Consider the following 22442-nt stretch of genomic DNA (forward strand, 5'->3'; position numbering starts at 1 on the left):
TTTCATTGTGAACCAATAATTATCTATGTAAGCATATAGGCCAATAGAGGTCATCCTGTGTTTTTATATGGTTGTGACGTAAATAAATACTATAGATATTATTAGTTTTTGTTTCTCTGTCCACAGATCCTGTTAATAATAACCTTTCTACTATAAACCCTTTTAATAAGTACATGTTGGTTAGGAACACCATCTGTCAGCAGTTCATAATGAAACACTTTAATTTAGTTTGCACAGTGGCTATCCAAACATCAGGTGTTTGGCAATTACATTGTTCTGCTATTCATATTGATTGCACCCAGGCAGGAGTAGAAGGGGGATTGATGACATTCTTACAATATGCAGTGGTTTGTGATCTGTCTATCTATCTATCTATCTATCTATCTATCTATCTATCTATCTATCTATCTATCTATCTATCTATCTATCTATCTATCTATCTCATGTATAAAGTGTCTTGCAAAAGTATTCAGCCCCTAAAAAGTCAACACTCAACACATATGTCTATATTACCAAGTACGCTGACACAGATTGTTCCAGACAGTATCTTTATTGCAAACCGGTCGGCTCTTAGAATCAATTTTCAAACTCATAATTCTGTAACTAGGTCTGTAAACATTTTTTTTTTAAATGAATAACTGAAAACTGCACAGAGCTGATGCACAGATGTATCTACGCTTATTGTTTCTGCGATATGGGTGCTAGTGCCCGTTTGGTGCAGCAAAGTCGCAACCACAGAATTGCTACCCTGCGGGATTTGCCGCTAAATGCTTTTCTATGAGCTGCTTGTGTGACAAAGGGTTCATGCCAATCGCCCTGGATGTTGCACGTGGCGAGTGACATGGCAATGGTGAGCACAGCTACATCTGTATCAGGCCAGTGTGCAGGGCTGAATGTAGGATTTTTTTTATGAACTGGGGGAAGACATTAATTTGGCTTTATTCCGTGCATTTCTGGGTATCACATACAGGACACCCGGGGCATGTGACCCCCTAGCACCCCCTAGTTGTGGCCTTGCAGTGGGTCAGCTATTATGAATAGTGGGGCAGATGTATTGAGCCTTAACAAGATATAAATGCAAGGGTGATAAGAAGAGGTAAACGTCCAGCCAATTACAGTACCTTCTAACTGCCATGTTACAGTCTGTGTTTGAAAAAAGTCAGTAAGGAGGTGATTGGCTGGTTGTTTATCTCTCCTTATCACCCTTGCATTTATCTCTTGTTAAGGCTTAATACATCTGCCCCAAAGTGACTAGTAAAGATGGCACCATGGCACCAGAATGCCATAACAGCTACAATCCTAGATTTAAATGAATAGTAACGGATATTGGTAACAGAGCTGTCATAGGTTTACCACTATATATATATATATATATATATATATATATATATATATATATATAAAATGGAGAAGGCCTGGCACTCCCGCAGCTGGGTCCGAATACCCCGGTGCCTTCCAGGACAGGTAGGTAGAGGAATGGATGAGGCGGCACTCAAATGGGATTTTTCAAAAGTGTATTGTGGCAAAAGAAAGGTCCTTTCTTTTGCCACAATACACTTTTGAAAAATCCCATTTGAGTGCCGCCTCTCTCTCTCTCTCTCACATAATGTAATGGCAACACCAATGGGTACCCAATCTTTGCGACCTAAGGAGAACTCTTGGGTATCCCAAATTAACCTAAAAGAAGTAGAACTGAAAACAATATAGTATCTCTGGAGCTGAGGAGGGTACTTTATAGGTCAAATCTGCTTAAATGTTAAACCTATCCCTTAGGGATTTATTTACTAATATGGGAGTTCTCTTGAAGATGGGATTTTGCCCATAGCAACCAATCAGGTGCATTTAGCGCACCTTCTAGAAGATAATATATAGAATCTGATTGTTTGCCCATCGCAGCATCTCATCTTCAAAAGAGCTCTCATCTCATCTCCATAAATGGGATCCAAGCAATGTAGGGCTTTTAGAGCCCTGTCCAGTAACTTGGCATTTCGACTGGGCGTTAAAAGAAGGGTTTTACCCAGTTAGGGTCCTGAATGGACCCATGTCCACATACCATGTGCGATCCGGCATTTGCAATGTGAAAGGAGTATTAGTAACCCTCACAAAAGGCACCATTGGTATGAATAGCTGTATATATACATGAACATTCCAGCCTCCTCAAATCTATGGTATAAAATGACACTAGTGCACTGTAACTGTAAATGTTAAACAATTTATTTATATTTAACTGTACTGTGAAAGCATCTGCAGAAGCTATAAAAATATTTGGACCTAATTTTTCTCATTTTATTATCACATTGATTTCTTTTAAGAGGATTTCTGCGCCTGATTGAAGGCCCTTATACACTACTTTCACTTTTCCCCTGGAGAAGATGCAGCCGATCCCCCTTGAGCCGCCCTAAAGCTTTGGGTGAAAAATGGTGAAATCAGACAAGTGTATTGCCAGATTAAGTGGTGTCCACGAATCCTGTCATGACTGTGTCTTTTTACATAGTTATACTATGAACTTATGCCAATACCACATTTGATGGAATCTGTACAGTGATGCCCACCAGTTGCATTTGCTAAAAGCACAACTGTTCCAGCAGAGCAGTGGAACAGGGGAGCTACCCCATAGGGAACACAGAACACAGTGTGGTCACTGCTGGAGACCTGGCTAGATGAAGACTGGCAAGCCTGGTGGCAACCAAAATGCCAGTCAGTTGTAGCACCTGCAGTCATCACTCCAGAGTCTACTTCTTTGTTTCCCATGGCCATAGTATGTGAAGGTGTGAGCAACCTCCACCCTATTTCTTTGATACTCACAGTGGCAACTTGGCCCAGGCCATTCAGTAATTACTGTTATGCTGAAGAGGCTGAGGAGACTGGAAGTATGTGTTTAGACTGCTGTATGTTGAGTAAGCTGGCAGCTGTCATCTGGTTGAGGGTGGGCATTCCACACTACTCTGTTAGCTGGGGGCAGGAACGGATTCTGGCTGGGGGAGGGGAGAAGAGAGATGAATGTCTGGACTGTGTTTATTGTGGCATGCTGGTGCCACTCGCATGGGCACATCATGTTTTTTTTTTTTTTTTACTGTGAAGGCACTGTGTTGAGGCTTTTTTTCATGTCAGCCAATATGTTTTTTTTTCCTGTGGGGGTCATTGTGTTTTATCTTTTTTTTTTTTCCATGGCGGCCATTGTGTTTATTTTTTGTTTATCTGTGGGGGCCAATGTGGTTGTCTTTTTTTCCCCATGGAGTGTTTTATTCTTATTCTTTATTGTTTGTTATTTTTATATTGGGATTCAATTTTTGTTACTTTTTCCTATGAGGGCCAATATGTATGTCTATTTTCCTGTGGGGGCTATTTCATACATTTTTTTTCTGTTGAGGCAATGTGTGTGCTTTTTCCTATGGGGGCTAATGTTGGGGTTTTTTTATTAGCTGAAGTTCTCTTGATATAAGGGATACACTCAATTAATGGGGAAATTAGCCGTACGCATATTCTACAAGGTGAGACATACATTCCTCCATATATAAATGATCCTACACTGTTAGTTGACAGTGAAGAAAAAATGCAGTATACAGTAGCTGATGGCACACTCTGAACAGCTACACGGACAAAAGCAAAGAGAAGGTCACCCAACCTTCTGAGACAATATACACAAAACAAAATTCTTTACATATACCACATAGCACTCACAAATGTAAGGACAGTTCATAAATCATCCAAATTATGTCATATTGTCACAAAGATGAATATAGATCACGTTTTCTTTCCTCTGTGTAGTTAGTTTTTTTCCATATGAAGAAAATGCAGAATATAGGGGGTTATTCTGGTTCACTGGCAAAAGGCATGAGCACTCTCTAATGGATAAAACCATATGCACTGCAGACAGGGCCGTTTCTAGAGGCGGACAAGCCGTGCAGCAGCCCGGGGCGCCGCACGGCTTGTCCGCCTCTGAAACAGCCAGGGCGCCCGGCAGTCTCCCCCAACGCCGCCGTAGCCGCCGCTTCCTCCTCCTCCGCCGCTCTGTCTCCCCGGCCGGCCCGACTCCACGCACGACACATAAGCAGAGGCTGAGATTTCCCTGGAAAGGGGAGGGGAACGCATTGTGCGTCTCTCCTTCCCCTCGCTCACGTCACTGGGCTGCCGCTGTCAGCCAATCAGAGCTCGGGCGCGAGGTATGAATGGCTGACGGCTCAGCTCAGGTACACACACTGAAGGGGAAGGAAAGAGGCACGATGCGCTCCCCTCCCCTCCCCTCGGAAGCAGCGGCAGCAGAGGCAGCAGAGGGAGAGACAAAGTGAGTTTGGCATTGTGGGGACATATATTTGTGTCACTGTGGGGGCATATGTGTGGCACTGTGGGGGCACATCTGGCACTGTGGGGGCATATATTTGTGGCACTGTGGGGGCATATGTGTGGTACTGTGGGGGCATATATTTGTGTCACTGTGGGGGCAAATATTTGTGTCACTGTGGGGGCATTTATTTGTGTCACTGTGGGGGCATTTATTTGTGTCACTGTGGGGGCATTTATTTGTGTCACTGTGGGGGCATTTATTTGTGTCACTGTGGGGGCATTTATTTGTGTCACTGTGTGGGGCATTTATTTGTGTCACTGTGTGGGGCATTTATTTGTGTCACTGTGTGGGGCATTTATTTGTGTCACTGTGTGGGGCATTTATTTGTGTCACTGTGGGGGCATTTATTTGTGTCACTGTGTGGGGCATTTATTTGTGTCACTGTGTGGGGCATTTATTTGTGTCACTGTGTGGGGCATTTATTTGTGTCACTGTGGGGGCATATATTTGTGGCGCTGTGGGGGCATAGCTGGCACTGTGGGGGCATATTAGTAAATGGCATCAGTTGTGCGGCAGCGGCACATGGGGCATAATGTGTAATGGGCATTACGATGTGGGGAGTATTGTGTAATTGCCATCACATTGTGGGGTCTAATGGGCATCATGGTGTGCGGCGTAATGTGTAATTGTCATCACGGTGTGCGACATAATGTGTAATTGTCCACACGGTGTGCGGCGTAATATGTAATCGTCATATCAGTGTACGGCGTAATGGGTAATTGTCATCACGGATAAATAGTGTATAATGATTTAAGTAGCCTCTGTCATTGTTTGGCCTTGATCTGTGAGGCGTACTAAGTAACTGTGTGGTCTTCAGCCGGCCAACTTAAGTGCGGGAGGACAATAACAATTCCTGCAGTAACCAATGTCTGGACATGCAGGTTGCAAAAGTGTGATATAAGGTAATTGTTTTCCTGCTAGACCATGCCTTATATTAAGCCACACCCCTTTTAAAATTAAGCCACGCCCCCTATTTCGGCAATTTCTATAACACCATGTTATGTGTTTTTTTGGGGGGGGGGGGGCATTTTTATTTCTTCGCCCTGGGAGCTAAATTGTCTAGAAACGGCCCTGACTGCAGATGGGGCAGATGTAACAGTACTTGTGTATTAGCCGGGCACCCAATTAGCATATGTACGCTGGCGTAGGCTTAGCTATGCTGTCAGCGTAGTCCAACGGCTGCCTAGCATAGTTAGCGTAGTGACTCCACGGCAGCTAGGCTCTGTCCCTGGCATCCATGGCTCTGCAGCCTGGCTCTGTTCCCGGCATCCATGGCTCTGTCTCCGGTGTCTATGCCAATCCTAGTGAGCTCCTCACACACAGCGCCAGTAACCGCCAGATCCCCTGCGCTGGCTGACGCCGGCGGAGAGGGGATCATGCGGGCGCCGGCGGAGAGGCGCTCCAGCTGTCTGAGATGCAGGTGCATCTGAGATGTTCCTGTGTCTGAGTAATTATTAGCATGTGCATAAAGGGGGTATGCGGGTGCAAGTGCGTCCTATGCACAATAAAGGAGGCATTTTAAAACCCCCACTATCCACGCCAGCCCGAAGCGTGGCGAGCGCAGCGGGCCCCACGAGGGGATGCGTTATTTGTCCTTCCGACCTGTTCATACCCCCACTATCCACGTCGGCGTGGATTTAATATTATAAAGTGTGGCGAGCGCCACAAGGTATCCTTGCATATTGCCCATTTGATGGCTTTGCATCTCCATGAACTGTATTTGTTTGTGTTTAAATGTATGTAATGAGCGTGCTTACTTACTCATCTGCTGTAGATGGTGTGTGCGGGGGTGGTTGGATGGGTGTGGTTTGCTGGGGTGTCACCACAGTTGACGGCCTTTGAGTGACAGTTGTCGGTGTGTTTTCTTCCTCAGGTGAGAATGCGTTGACTGGTTGAAGAATGATTTTGGTATCTTCTTCCATCATTTCTGTTGTGTCTGATGGTTGCACCAGTAGTTGTGATGATCCTGTGGAACATGAGAAATGGGTAAGTATACCACCATAATTGTGTAGTATGTGTCATATTGCATTTAAGGTGTGTTTTGGGTTATGCCACATAACAATGGTACTGTACATTAACACATGTACCCCTGGAAATAATTTTATGCTATGATTTTTGATTTGTCTGATGGGTGTTTCACATTACATTAAAATCCGTTGCTATGTAGTGGGTATCAAGAGTCCATGCCATGGGCAGCATATTTGGCAGTACTGGAATGTGCTATTTTGATCCCGCCATTACCCGATATTACATTTGTTCAATGAGCATGTATTAATATTTAAACATGCTTCATAAAGTTCTTTAAACAATGTAGTTGACATTGAACGTACATTTGGTTTACAGTAGGGTGCTGGAGTACATTGTAGTATAGGCTATTGTGCGAGGTACATGGGTGTGTGTACTGTATGTGTAATGGTTTTGCATTCATTTTGCTTACCTGCAGCCTCTGAATCTGGACATATGCCTTGGCCTGTGTGTGGTGCGTGAGCACTTCGGGAATGTTGATCTGCAAACAAAATGGTGGAAGTCATTACAAATATTGCATGGACAGCATTTCTTTCCAGCATGCAACATAACAAGAATTCCTTTTTTTCCCCTGGGGCACACATGGGTCATGTTGACCAATTATATGTGGCCATTATTGTGTGGTTTTAGAAAAGAATAAAATATGACAAAAAATTGTCAAAAAAAATATGCCTGAAATAATGCTCTATGGAGGCATTTTTGCTATTACATAATTAAAAATATGTTTGGGGCCTGACCAATTTGAACCTGTAACATAATTTGCTAGGCATTTGACCAATACCAGCAGGTGTGAAACTACATGACCCAGCTTCACCAGCAATTGCAATTTATGACCATTACATTTACATAAGTTGACCTTGCTGGGATATGTAGTGCCACAGCAGCACTATTGTTATGCAAACATTACAAGAAAGCATTACAGTTATAAAACATTGCAATGGTTGATGTACATGAAAATGTGTCAACACTTACCAGCTAGGGGTGGCGTTGGTGGCCTATCGGTGTCGGCAACATGGAGCCCAGGAAGGACCTCTGGTGGGATTATTATTTTGAGTTGCTGCTTATATGATGTATATGTCACCAGTTGGGTGGTGCCTCGGCCAGCATAGCTGGTCTCTTTAATTTTGGTTGCCATCTTCGCTTTGAGTAGCCTTTTGATGTCAATAAACCTCTTTTTAACACTTCTGACACTTCTGGCTGCTAATGGCATTAACTGCGCCAGTGATAGATTCCCACATGGCCTTCTTCCGCTGCACTGTGGTTCTGTTGTTGTTCTTCCCCAGCAGCCTGTCAAATATGGGCACTATGGCGCGGACAAGAGCTGCATTTTCCTTGTAAGAAAAACGCACCTTACGGCCACTTTGGGTGTGGCCATGTCCCCCTCCTCCTCCAGGGCAGCATCACCCTCCTCCTCACCTCCATCTTCCTCCACCTCAGGCTAGTCGAACTCAGAGATGTGGCCCTCCTGCAGCTCCTCCTTGGACTGTGTGCTGAACAGGTCCTCCTGTGCGAGGGGATGAGATGGGAGGCAAGAGGGTCCTCCACCTCGTCCTGCTGTGCCTGCTCCTCCGGGCTCCTCCCGGGCCCAGGTCTTGTTGTGGCCATGCTGGCTGGCAAAATGCTGCCTCTCCCTCTCACACAGCTGGCTCTTAGTGTGCCTCTGCTGGCTCTCCCCCTAGCTCCTCTGGCACTGCTGCTGGCTGTAACTGGCCCACTGCTGCCTCTGTCACCTGCAGTCACTGTTGCTGCTCCTCTCCTGTCCATTCTCCTCACCTTACTACCTTTCAAAGGTCAAAATGGCGCCTGTGCCCCTTTATATAGGGGGTGTGATGCATATTGTAGGGGACTAAGGTGGGCCAATAGTTTAGGGGGTTGTTTGGCATTCGGAGGCAGTGTTGTAATTCACATTCCGGTTGGTCAGAAAATCCCACATGACCTGCGCCGGAAATCACACATTGCTATGTCATAAATTTGCACCACATCGCATAACATCGCATCTCTTCGCACTTCACCACACTTTTTGGGCACATTAAATTTTACTAAAACTCGTATCCTATTAAATTCACCCTATATTTCAAGGAGACCTTTCAAGAGTTAATAGGATCCGAATCTCCGAATGAGCTTTTTCAGTCCTTATTAAAATTAAAAAGAAAGGAAGTAGACTACCATTTGCATGGGACAAAGCTTACTGATTACCCTCAAGAATGTAAAATTCCCAGTGGTTTTAGGGTTAAAAACATACCAACCATAGGAAGAAACAACATTGAGTTTTGCAGATGGTGGGTGGCGGTATGCATTAAGTGTGCCTTGATTTCATTGTTTTAGTGATAGAAGAGTCTGCTAGGGAACTTACTGTAATTAGGGAAAAGATACAAATTTTTAATTTTTGTTATATAAACAAACATTGTTTAGAGTGTGCATTTTTTTATTGTTGGGAATTCATACTATGGTGGACTACAAATTGTCCTGTTTGTCAGCCTATTGGAAAAGTCTTTAGTCCACAACTATTTCATATTTGACAACATCTTCATTGTGCAAATATAAGGTTGTGCTATGGGGTCGCATGTTGCACCTTCTTTCTCCAATATTTATATGTTTGGTGTTAAGGAACAAGTCTTTTGCTTTAACCCTGATTTTCAAGACAAGTGTTTGTTTATATACTGTAGATGACATTTTTGTCCTATGGAATTATAGAGCACTACAATTTGCAGATGTTATGAGTGATATCTACAAATCCCACCAACATATAACATTTATGTATACCTTGATGTATCTAATAGTTGGGATGGCACTTATTTTGATACATGCATTTATCATAACGCTAATATTAACATTCATACTCACAGCCATCTTCCTATTGCCCTAAAGAGGGACTCTGCTATTCACATTTTTTACTTTGTTTTGTTACAAAGAGGGTATCTTCTACGAGACTTGGAAGCAGCTAAAAAGAGAGCCCTACAATTGAATGGGGGCCTTCTGTGGAAATTACGTATAAGCCTCTAGATAAATTTGATGGGACCAGTTTACCATTTGTTACCATTTTCAATACCACTAGTTATCATGTGAGACATATCACCAGGAATCTATGGCCAATTCTAAACACAGACTCTAATATAAGGCCTCTTGTGAACGCTAAAGTCATGATGTGCTATAAAAGAGAAAGTGACTTGAGAGACTGCCGAGTGCACAATGATGGAGGCATTGGATGCTACAGGGGCACAGGATGCACAACATATAGAAACGTTGAAGTCGAGAACCATTTCATGCACCCAAGATCGGGAAAACGCATCCCCATACATCATGCACTCATCTGTACTAGTAAATACATAGTTTACAGTGACGTGTGGTGAGGTTTGTGGTTGGTGAGGCACTGGCTTGGTGGAGCTAGTGCCGCCAGGCTCTGTGGGGAGCATTGGGTTTGGGCTGTTTCTGCACTGACAGGCAGGTGCGGTAGCTGCCCCCTGCATAAGCAGCAGAGACCTGGCAGAGCAGAAGCAACCTGGACCCATTGTTCGCCATAAACCCGTTGTCGCTGGCTCCACCAAGCCTCCATGGGGTCTTCCCACATACCTGCCACATGTACTAACTAGCATCTTAAGGGATATACTTGTGTGTTTGTGTTGTGACAGAGGTGTGTGTTTGTGTAAAGTGACAGAGGTGTGTACGGTTTCTGTGTGTTTGTGTAAAATAAGTATATTTTTAAATGAAGTACTGTATACAGTATTGGCCCAATGTACTAGCCTCTGAGTTCAGTGGCTGACGGTGGGTGACGGCCGAACTCTGAGGTTTTTTTAAAAGGGCAATCACTTACAATGCATGGTCTGCCTCTTTAGAAGACCCTCTGAGTTCAGCCAGCACCATGCACAGCCACTGAACTCAGAGGCTAGTACATTGGGCCAATACTGTATACAGTACTTCATTTAAAAATATACTTATTTTACACAAACACACAGAAACCGTACACACCTCTGTCCCTTTACACAAACACACATCTGTGTCACTTTACACAAACACACACCTGTCACTTTACACAAATACAGATACACACCTCTGTCACAACACAAACACACGTCTGTCTCTTAACACAAACACAAATAAACCTACAGTATGCCACTTTAAAAAAAAACACAGCCCCCACCCTCCACAAGTGCCAAACACAAATTACTGATTAGCCCAGGCACTGCTTACATGGATACCCAGGCAGCAGACAGCATGGCAGTAGTGATGGTAGCATCCTGTCCCGGGACAGGCACCCAGAGAAGAGCGCCGGACAGGAGGCAAAAGAGAGACCCCGCACAGTAAAGGGGAGCAGAGCGCGTGCCGGTGCCTGATGTACAGATAACAGCGGGAGCTGGCGGCTCTGCTCGGCTCAGCTCCGCCCCCCACACCCAGCAATACAAGTAAGCAAACGAGCTGTGCAGTGGTTGCACGGCTCGTCCACCTTTAAAAAGTTCAGAGCGCTATAAGCGGCACCTCACCTATAGAAGAGCCAGGGTTCAGGGACGTGCTTTCTGCTTTTATGAAAGCTTCCCCTGTCACTGAGACAGCGCCACTGTGCCCAATCACATCTGTCTCAGTGACAGGGGCATGATTTCATATAGGCAGAAAGCACGTCCCTGTCACCAAGGCACTGCTATAGGTGCCGCCTATATATCTTTTTTAAATGAGCAGCTTTTACAGCTCGGTTCTCAGCCCTGCCCACTGCCCGCCCCTGTGTCTGTTACATTAATATGGACAGCGGGAGGCACCGCTCTTGGTGCCTCCTAAACTAATAAAAAAAAAACCACAGTAAAAATGATTGTAATAATACAAAGCATATACTTATGACACATAATATGTGTCATAAGTATTTTTTTTGTATTGTATTATTATATTAAACATTAATGACAGGGGAGGCACTGCCTCCCCTGCCTCCCCTGACTGCATGTCCCTGATAGTTTATTATATAAAGTGTCCATGTAGCTTGTTGTGTGTGGGAAAACCTGTGTGCTCTTTTTGAAAATTTATGACACAACATACATTACAGTTAGGGTGGCCAATCCCGGGATCGGGATCGGCGGGATCCCGGGATTTGGCCCCAAAATTGCCGGGATTTGAATCCCGGGATTGGAGCTTCCAATCCCGGGATTTCGGGATTAAACTAGTCTAATGCTGGGCAGCGTCTGAGCACTCGCTACTCGCTGCCCAGCTACTCCCATCCTGGCTGTGCAGCTCAGACGCGCAGCGTGGTCAGAGGTCACGCTGCGCGTCACACTGTGCAGCCAACTGAATACGCCCCCGCACCTCCGCTCTGTATTACCGGTCCCGGAGTTTCAGATCTCGCCTCCTGCGGCCTGCAACTGTGACCAGCCGTGACTGTGTGCGGCCGGGGGAGGTCAGGCGGCCGCAGCACTGAACGGCGGCACGTAGACCAGCATGTAGACCATGGACAGCCAGTCTATGTGCTGCGTGCTCAGCCCGTAGAAGCCGGAGAACACGCTGCTCAGGATGCTGTACTGGATCCACTGGAAGGCGTTCACCAGGGAGTACAGCGAGAACACGCCGAGCACCAGGAAGCGGCGCCGGTACAGGCGGGTCTCCAGCCGGGGAGCTCCGAGGGGCAGCATGGCCTGGCTCTCCTCCGGGGCCGCCGCCGCCGCCGGCACATCGCCGTTACTGCTGGCCTTCCCTCCCGGGAGCAGGTGCCCGTTACCGGGGCTGGCATCGGGGGGCACCATGCTGCTGCTGCTGCGGGGGCTCTGAGCTCCGGGGACAGTGATCCGCGGGGAGAGGAGGGGACCGGAGGAGTGTGGAGGGAGGGAGCGGGGAGTGTGCGCTGCATCCCGCGGTGTCCCGGCCGGCATGTGCTGCACTGACAGTGGGGAGATCACAGCCGGGTGGCAGACCGACTTCTCCCGGTTGCACAGTCCAGTGTGTCACACCAGCAGCCTCCGACGCTCGAAGTAAGACACTGTGGGGGGAGAGTGGGGTGGTTTTCTTATTAGGGATGCCAATCCCGGGATCCCGGGAATCCCGGGATTGAGCATTTTTCAATCCCGATTCCCGGGATTGAAAAAATGCCTCGGGATTGGCATCCCTAATTACAGTAGGTCATCAATTAGACTGGCCTTATCTGGAATAGACATTGATCAGCCTGTAGCGCTGAATTCAGACACTCACTTGCGAAATTATCGTACAAGATCATTGACCACATCCCCCTTAACAAGAGGGGTGGTGACACGAAAATAAACTGCTTCAAACATTCTAAATTCTAATTGGATTCATTATCGTAATGTAATAACTCTCTTTGGTCTAAATGAGACAAACCAGTCCTTGTGTTTTCTTTGAAGTATGACTTCGGCCATATACCTCAGTGTTTACTGCATCATTATCTTTATGTGCTAATTGACTAGTACTACTATATTTACATTCCAGATTTGTAGCTGGTAGTTTTTTGCTTTCGAGTGCTTTTATTAGGCTATCCATATGGACAAATTCATCTCGAATAGATCCTTGTTTACTTGTTTTCTTTTATTTTCATTTTTATTGTTTTATTCTTTTTATATGTCCTTCAAAGGTTTTTAGTTTTCTATATACAGTATACATATGGTGTCATTTCTTGTGGTGTATAAACCAGGTAACGTTAGCACTGTGTCCATTATTGGAAGTCCGCACAATGGCCCTTATTCTGATCTAAGCGGTAACGGCCGCTTGCGGCCGTTCCGCCGATGTTTTCGCTCTGCGCATGTGCAGAGGGCACTCTGCGCATGTGCAGGCGAAATCGCCGCACAATTTTTTTTACCGCCGCAAAGGGGGTGGATAGGGGCGTGAGGGGCTACTTAGCCTCATTTCCCTATGCATACGCCCTGCGTTTCATGGGCGTTCCCATGCAAACGCGGGGCGTACGCATGGTAATGAGGCTGTGACGCATGTGTTGGGGGCGGGCATCTGACATCGCCGGATGTCAGCTGCCCGCCCCCATACATGCTTTCACACGGACAAGTGTCCGTGAGGTCTATGGTTGCGGGAGCTGGTGGAGCGTGCGGCCCTGCCTTCGATGGTCGGCGACCATCGAATGCAGGGGGCTGCTCCAAGATGGTGGAGGCGTATCCCCCGCCATTTTCATGCGGACCGCCACATGTCCGCGTACGGACGGCCGTGGCGATCCGTATGGAAGGCGGGGATTCGCCTGCACGGTCGGAGCCGCATATGCGGCTCCGGCCGCATCAATCAGAATAAGGGCCCAAATGCTTTATTGCTGCATGGCATCATGCTTTGCTATTGTTGATACAGTATGTTGCCTAGGAAACTTGGTGACATGAGTTCCCCTGCCCTGACACTGGATCTGAGTCATGTGGGCAGGCCAGGATTTGGATGACGTCCTCACATTCTGCACGGAGGTTAGTCAGAAATGATCCTTGACCCCGTGACGTGGTGGTCAGTCTGTGTTGGTGGGACAGACTACATGCTGATTTGGTAATTGGTATTTGCACATTGAATGTACAGTAATATGTTTATGTTCTTCATAGCGGTCACAGAAACCGAAATGTCAAAGGAAAATCTGACTCACTAGACTTTATTTTAAGTTTGATGAATGCCGCCATTTTGTCAATACTGTACAAGGGGACCCACCCTGGAGGGCACCTGGCCGAGTAAAAGTGTTTATTTGTGGAGTGCCGACAACAACAGATATTCTGGATTCTGGAGTGATAGTCCTCTAGCATCTATCCATCTGTCTAGTAGGACCTCTAGCTTCTTTCCTCTCCAAGGTGGGGGCCATTTTGGGGTAGACATTTTCAGCAGATTCCATACGAATGGCCAATCCCAATGGAATCTTCAGAGACCATGCGCCCCACAGCACTGGCTCCCCCAAGCCACCGCTATGGCTGCAGTGCCATTGTTTGGTTACAGGGATAAATTCATACAGTATATGTGCATAAGCTGTTTGCAAAAACTCACGTTTCATCTGAATCAGCCTTGTAATGTTTTTTGACTGTTTGTATCGATAGAAACCCATGAAGAATACATTAATATAATTAATGAATACCATTTACAGATACTGTATGTTCATTAAGTATATGTTTAAGAAATGGTCCCAGTGCAGCTACAGTAGCTCTGTTTTATTGTTTCTACATTTCTTGTTTTATCACTTGAAATATGTTGTGTTTGACGCCCACATTGCCGTCTTTATGTTGCAATGATGAGTGACAGTGGCACAATATCCCTGCGCCTGTTTATAGAAATATATATTTCTACACAATGGCACAACCCAGAGCCCGTTTCCTGACAAAACCCACAGTGCACATTTCAAGATCTGGGATCAAGGATTTGACTTGAATAATGGTGATAACATCTCAGTAATCCATTTTTAGTGTGCACAAAGGATGCACTGTTCTATTGTAATTATTGTGTATGAAGCCTAATCAAATTAACAATACAATTAGTTTTGCTAAATGAAAAGCAGCCTACTCAGTGCATTTGAACTGCAAACTGTATTATAATACAGAGTATTATAAGACATAATGCAGTCAATATCATATTTTTTTTATTATGTACTGCAATAAGAATATGATAATGTGCTGTTCCCATATTATATTTACTCTCATTTACTGCGTCGACAGGCTGCATTATTAATAAGTTATTCTTTCTTTAATCTCTGGGGGCAATGTAAAATGTAGATATGGGTATGTTTAACCACCTGTTGCAAGAGTTGTTATTATTATTATTATTATTATTAATAATAATAAAAATTATTATTATTATAACTATTATCATTTTATTATTAATTATTTTATTATTATTTTATTATTATTATTATTATTTTTCACTCTATCATTATTGCTAAATTATCCACCAATATCTACTTGATAGGCAGAAGTTGAGATAAATGTAAACCAGAATTTTACATTCATCCATGGAACTTATTAGAAATGCCTGGTCCACAAAGCAAAACTTGAATGTGGCCTTCAAGCTAACAGCTGAGACCTTCGGTGACGTGGATCGCACTTGTTAGTAAGCAGCCATTGGAGCTGCAATAACACATGGGATCGGGAAGTTACCCAGGATGCCATGTATTATTACGTTATTGTCTACCTTTTTTCAGCTGATAAATACACCCTCTAGTTGGATACCTTACATAGTTACATAGTAGGTAAGGTTGAAAAAAGACTTGCGTCCATCTAGTTCAGCCTAGGTTGTTGTTTTTACTGAAAACACACTGTTTTTACTGAAAACAGAATTTTAAAGACAGATTATATTTCTTATTTGTAACCATGGATGTTATTAAGCAATAAGTGTTTGTCCAACCTTATTTTGAACGTATTCAGTGTCTCTGCCGACACCACCTCTCCAGGAAGAGAGTTCCAAAGTACTGCTCTGACCGTAAAGAAATTTTTTCTTCTAGATGAACAAAATCTTTTGTCTTCTAATCTATACTCATGCCCTCGCGTCCTAGATTCCTTTCTTGTTGAAAAAAGAGTGTTTGCCAGTTCCTTATATTGGCCCCCGATATATTTATACATGTTGAGCATGTCCCCCCTTAAACTTTTTTTTTCTAATGTAAAAACGTCCCAAATTGCTTAATCTCTCCTCGTAGCTTAAATTCTCCATTCACATAATATTAGCTTTGTTGCTCGCCTCTGGATTTTTTCCAATTCAATTACCGGTATGTCCTTTTTATAATGTGGGGCCCAGAATTGTACACCGTATTCGAGGTGAGGTCTTACCAATGCTTTATACAGTGGCATAATTACCCTTGAGTCCCTAGATTCAATGCCCCTTTTAATGCATGCTAAACTTTTGTTGGCCTTTTTTGCTGCTATATTACAATGGGCACTACACCCCGGTTTGCTGTTTATTTGGACTCCTAGATTCTCTTCGAGTATTGAAATTCCCAATTCCTCTCCGCTAAGGTTATAAGTAGCACACTGGTTGTGTCTCCAAAGGTGCATAACCTTACATTTATCCACGTTGAACCTCATCTTCCACTTTTTAGCCCACTCCTCTAGATTTGCAAGATCCTTTTGAAGCGTGGTGACATCTTCTGATGATTTAATAACTTTGCTTAGTTTTGTATCATCCACAAAGATGGATACATTGCTGAATAACCCCATCCCAATATCGTTAATAAAAATGTTAAATATAATGGGCCCCAAAACCGATCACTGGGGAACTCCTTGATAATGACTATCGCTCAGAAATCAGGTTGTTTTTAATGACTTAAAATGGACAGTATCTAGAGGGTTATTCAGACTGATCGCTGCTGTGTGATTTTGTAGAATCCTGTGATCAGATGGTTGCCGCCAAGACAGAGTGAAAACCTGCCCTGTGCAAGTCTGCGAAATATCGCCAATCGCTGGCCAGCTGCAATTCCATAAGCAACTTACTTACCATTGAATGGTTTTTCCAATGTACGCAGTTTGTGCATGACCCGACCCTTCCACAAGTGTGTGACAGAGACAGGTGGATAAAGGCCGGAGCTGACATCATACGCCCTTTCTGAAAATGCCTGGTGTCACGCTAGGCTTGGTTTGTGGAACTGGCAGGTGAGGAACAGCTGAGGAAGTGGTGGTGGGAGTGAGGTGGAAGCTTGGTGGCTGAATCTAATGCTTTCTCATGTAAGATGAACTGGAGGAACTCTGGATGAAGACTGAGGAGAGCAGTATAAGGGTTTGAAGATTTAACCACTTCGGTGGTATGCCCGGAAATTTTCCAGGCTCAGGTGCGCTGCCCAGCGGGCTGTCCTGGAAAATATCCACCAGTATGTAGGTGTGCACCAGTGGTGCCTCCAGCTGTGCACCACTGGGACACCCCCCCCATTGTCGCTCCTCCCTCCTGTTCCTCCCCCCACCCCTCTGCTCCCGCAATCATATGCCCGAGCTCCCCCGCCCATTCCTCCGTCACCATTTGCTGTAGTGAGCAGGCGCCAGGGGCAGGGCTGCTAAGAAAAGTTCGGGCTGCACAGGAGTGCTCGGGAGTTTGGGCACCCGAGTCCCCCCGAGCACCCTGAACATCCCTGAGCCTGCTGTCTGGTCACTGCTATGATAGGCAGCGGGGGCAGCAGCAGGGTAACCCCGATAATGGCGGTGAGCAATGGGAGGGTTGCCCTGTCTGTGGTGGGTATTTTTGGGGCAGGACAAACCTGTCCTGGTAGGTTTGCACTGCCCCAGAAAAACCCACCACTCAAGCGGTTAATGAAGAATTTTCACAAAGCAGTTCAATAGTAACAATATAAAATAATGTAGCACCAGGTCTAAATGGTTAAAGTCTGTTGTGAATAAAGGAGGATTAGGAACTGGAACTGTGATGGGGTTAATAGGTATTGTAGGACGGTAAACTGTGAATGAAGATGAGGATGAGGTACAGATGGCACAGACCTGTTCTTGCAGGGGCTGGCAAAACTATCGCTAGCCCACGCCAGTGTCAGTTTCTGCACGGGGGCGCGTGCACATGAGAAGCTTGCGCGCCCCGTGGCGACAGATCTCCCCGCCGCCGTCCGCCACCTCCTCCACCGACAGAGCCGGTCCCCACCGTCTGCCCAGCTGCCGAGAGACGCGCGTCCCAGTTTAATGGAGTCTCTCCACCGGCGCTCCCCAGAGGGGACATTCTGACGGGCGCCGAGCAACAATGAGAGGGGCTCCATCTGTATACTGAAGACTTGCAGGCTTTGGCTTGAAAGACGATGATGAAAAACACTGTGAAGACTTTGCAGACTGGGACTTGAAAAACGATGATGAAGAAAACTAAAGAATTTGCAGGCTGTGACTTGAAGGAATACAGTCACTAGGTCGACAAGCATTAGGTCAACACCACTAGGTCGACATGCATAAAAGTCAACATGACTGAAGGTCGACATGGCTTAGGTCGACAGGGTCATTAGGTCGACACATGCATTATGTCGACATGGGGAAGGTCGACAGTCAAAAGGTTGACATGGAGGTTTTCATTTTTTTGAGCCGACATTTGCCAACAGGCGGTATTTCATGCTATACCATCCACTAGGGCATGGTGGGAAAAAATAGCTCCCGAAGCATGGCTAGTGCAGCAAGCCATGCGAGGGGACGCAGTGCTATGTTTCAGTGTTCATGTCAACTGTGTCGACATTCAGGAAAAAAAAGTGAAAAACCCCATGTTGACCTTTTGACTGTGGACCTTCCCATGTCGACCTAATGCTCGTGTCGCCCTAATGACCCTATCAACCTAACCCATGTCAACCTTCAGTCATGTTGACCTTCCTGCATGTCGACCTTCAGTCATGTCAATCTTCATGCATGTCGACCTAGTGGTGTTGACCTAATGCTTGTCAACCTAGTTGGTGCCTATCCAATGATCCATACCCGACTTGAAAAACAATGCTGAAGAACTCTGTGAAGAGGAGCGCTGTCAAACACGGCACTAATTACCGGCGGGGGGCTTGACACACCCCTGCAGCAACCTGGCTGGCAAAATAGGAACTCTGAACCGCAAATGGACCACCGGACAGGAACAACTGCAGGTTAGGCAATGGTTCAATTAGGAGTGAGTCAGAGAAACTTTGACCAGAAGGTAACCTGAAGCACTGTAATAGACCAAGCCCCATTTAGGAGAGCAGTCCCACTTGATTGGCTGGAAAAACCCCATGGAAGAAATTGGAGCATGTGGAAGCAGAGGCACAACTAGAACTTTGTGGGCCCCATAGCAAAATTTATAATGACCCCATGCCCATTACAACACACACGCAATGACGGATTCAGTATTGAATCCCGGCGGACGGGATCCCGGCGTTCAGAATCCCGACGCCGGAATCCCGACAGCCGAAATGCCGACAAGGGGGGGACGTGGACGTGGATCGCCCCCCCTTGCGGGCCTGATGCGTGGCGAGCGCAGCGAGCGCAGCGAGCCCGCAAGGGGGGGCGATCCACGTCCACGTCCCCCCCTTGTCGGCATTTCGGCTGTCTGGATTCCGGCGTCGGGATTCTGAACGCCGGGATCCCGTCCGCCGGGATTCAATACTGAATCCGTCATTGCGTGTGTATTGTAATGGGCATGGGGTCATTATAAATTTTGCTATGGGGCCCACAAAGTTCTAGTTGTGCCTCTGCTTCCACATGCTCCAATTTCTTCCATGGGGTTTTTCCAGCCAATCAAGTGGGACTGCTCTCCTAAATGGGGCTTGGTCTATTACAGTGCTTCAGGTTACCTTCTGGTCAAAGTTTCTCTGACTCACTCCTACACTAATTTATTCTCCCTCCAGGGGTGTCGTGGACACCCCCGGAGGAAGAATGTGTCGGCATTTCGGCGGTCGGGATTCCGGCGTTGGGATTCTGAACGCCGGGATCCCGACCGCCGGGATTGTAACTGCATCCCGCAATGACCATTACACGTTATAAGACACACTGCAATGCCAACATTGCTACGCTCGGCACACTAATTTATTCTCCCTCCAGGGGTGTCGTGGACACCCACGGAGGGAGAATGTGTCAGCATTTCGGCGGTCGGGATTCCGGCGTCTGGATTCTGAATGCCGGGATCCCGACCGCCGGGATTGTAACTGCATCCCGCAATGACCATTACACGTTATAAGACACACTGTAATGCCAACAGTCTGTCCCACAAATCAATTGTTCTTGTGAATTGCTACAAAACTATGAATCAGGTACATATGGAGCAGGCATTCCCAACCACGGTCCTCAAGGCACACCAACAGTGCATGTTTTAGTGATATCCAGGCTTTAGCACAGATGGTTTAATCAGAATCACTCAGGTACAAATTAAGTCACCTGTGCTCAAACCTGGATATCACTAAAACCTGCACTGTTGGTGTTTATTGAGGACCGTGGTTGGGAATGCCTGATCTAGAGTGTTGTCATACAGACAGCTCCCATGCACACATATGTCCGACACTATATACACACACACGTACCACACTATATATACTGTACACACACACACATGTCCCACACTATTTATACTGTGCACACACATACCTCCCAACAAGATCCTCTCCAGGAGGGACACAATGCTCTGTTTTTGGACTTCCCTCTTAATTTATGGATGGGTCATGTTGGGAGGTACATACTGTACATCCCACACTATATATATGGTACACATATACATGTCCCACACTATATATATTGTTCATACACACGTCCCAAACTATACATACTGCTGTACAGAAACACACACACACATATCCCCCAACCAATACATATACTGCACACACACACGTCCCACAGTATGATTGCAAGCACAGTCCCAGAATGCACACACTGCTCTTACCGCATCCATTCACTTTTTTGTGTGCAGTCAATACAGCCGCCGCTTCCGTCGCTCTAACCCCCCCGATAAGCCAGGCACTACCCGCCTTCCTACCGCAGGAGGTGAGCGGCTGCTGTTCTCGGCACCTCACAGAGCTTCTTCCTCGCGCCAGCTGCAGTTCCCTGCAGAGGCGTAACTAATATTGTGGCGCCCCCCCGCCAAAAAATTACCTTACCCCTCCGCATGCCGCCGCATTCAGTCCGGCACCGCAGATAGCCTCCGGGCTCCGTCTCCTGCAGTAATGAAAAATGACACGACAAAATGGCTGCCCCCGTACAGCAGACAGTTTTTTTAGGGATGTTAGAGGAGGCCATTTTGTGGTGACATTTTTCATTACTGCAGGAGACGGAGCCCGGAGGCTATCTGCGGTGCCGGACTGAATGCGGGGCCGGCGGTGGTGGCGGCATGCGGAGGGGTAAGGGGGGGTCTGACCAGAGTGCCCTGGCACCGGGGGCGCCCCGCTGGCGCTTGCTCCCCCAAGCAGCCGCGGTGGCTGCCTTACGGTAGCTACGCCTCTGGTTCCCTGGCCGGCGCCTGGCCGTCTCCGTCCAACCGGCATGGCGCGACACCCCCCATCCCCCCGCCCGGCTCCTTACACTCCACGGTCATTGAGCAGGGGAGTGCTTTCTGTCCATGGGGCCCCCCCAGTCGTTGGGCCCCATAGCAGCTGCACCCCCTGCACCCACGGTAGTTCTGCCACTGTGTGAAACCAAGGTACACCTCCACCAGCCTCAGCCCCAGAGTCAGCCTGACTCCCCCTCTGCATGACACCACAATGGCGACCACAGCCACCCAGCCCTGGATCCCAGGCCCTTCCCCCTGAGCATCCCAGCTCCTTGACACCCTGACCAGAACAGGCGTCCAACGGGAAGTGCACCACGACCTGTGCCGCACAGAGGAGAGGTGAGTCTCTGTGCGCTGACACACCCAGAAAATGCCAGGTTGTTGCCCATAAATGTCGGCCTCCAGTCAGTGAGGCTGAATGAATTGTGATTAGATTCTTTATTTAGAGTTGTTTTTTTCCACTGGCCTCCGCATGCAAGCTACAGATGGAGCTAGTCCCATCCTGGCAGGGGATGGCACTGGCGACGCCAGCCGCCATCCCCCGTCAGCGCCATATCGATGGCGAGAAGGGGACGCGCGCGAACGAGAGGCGCGCGCGTCCCCTTCCGACGGCCCTTCCATCCGCTCCCCCGGGTCCCCGCTGGCTTGTCGGCGGTAACCCGGGGTCCCCGCCGCCTGCCCGCACCCCCCCCCCTAACCCCCCCTTACCCTGTCCATCTCAGTCTGATGGATGGTGAGGCTGCTGGCGGATCGCCAGCGGGGACGTTCTGGCGATCCGCCAGCCAGGATGTAGCCTGCCCCATCTGTACGATCCGTACGTAAGCACATGTCCTTCGATAATCGATCCCTTTGCGAATACTCACAGCAGCGATCATCTCTGGACAACCCCCCTCATTGGATATTCCCTATTATCACAACCATCTCACCATATCATATATTAAAAACATACATACGAATATTTCTATGGTCCAAGAACAAGTGTATTAATCAACTGAACAACATGACGGACAATGCAAACAGAGGCGTAACAATGGCACTGCAGCCCAAGCGGCTTTCTGGACAGATGGATAAATGCTGGAAGTCCTAATACGTAGAGTATATCGCTACTCAAAAGTACCGGATACCGGATATCCCTGGCAACTAGGATGTAACTCCCTGGCAACAAGCAGTAAACCCCTGGCAATGAGCAAGAAACCCATAGCAATGAGCATGTAACTCCTGTCAATGAGCATGA

Source organism: Crinia signifera, chromosome 3 (genome assembly GCF_055691185.1).
Source record: "Crinia signifera chromosome 3, ASM5569118v1, whole genome shotgun sequence".
In the NCBI taxonomy this organism is placed as follows: domain Eukaryota; kingdom Metazoa; phylum Chordata; class Amphibia; order Anura; family Myobatrachidae; genus Crinia; species Crinia signifera.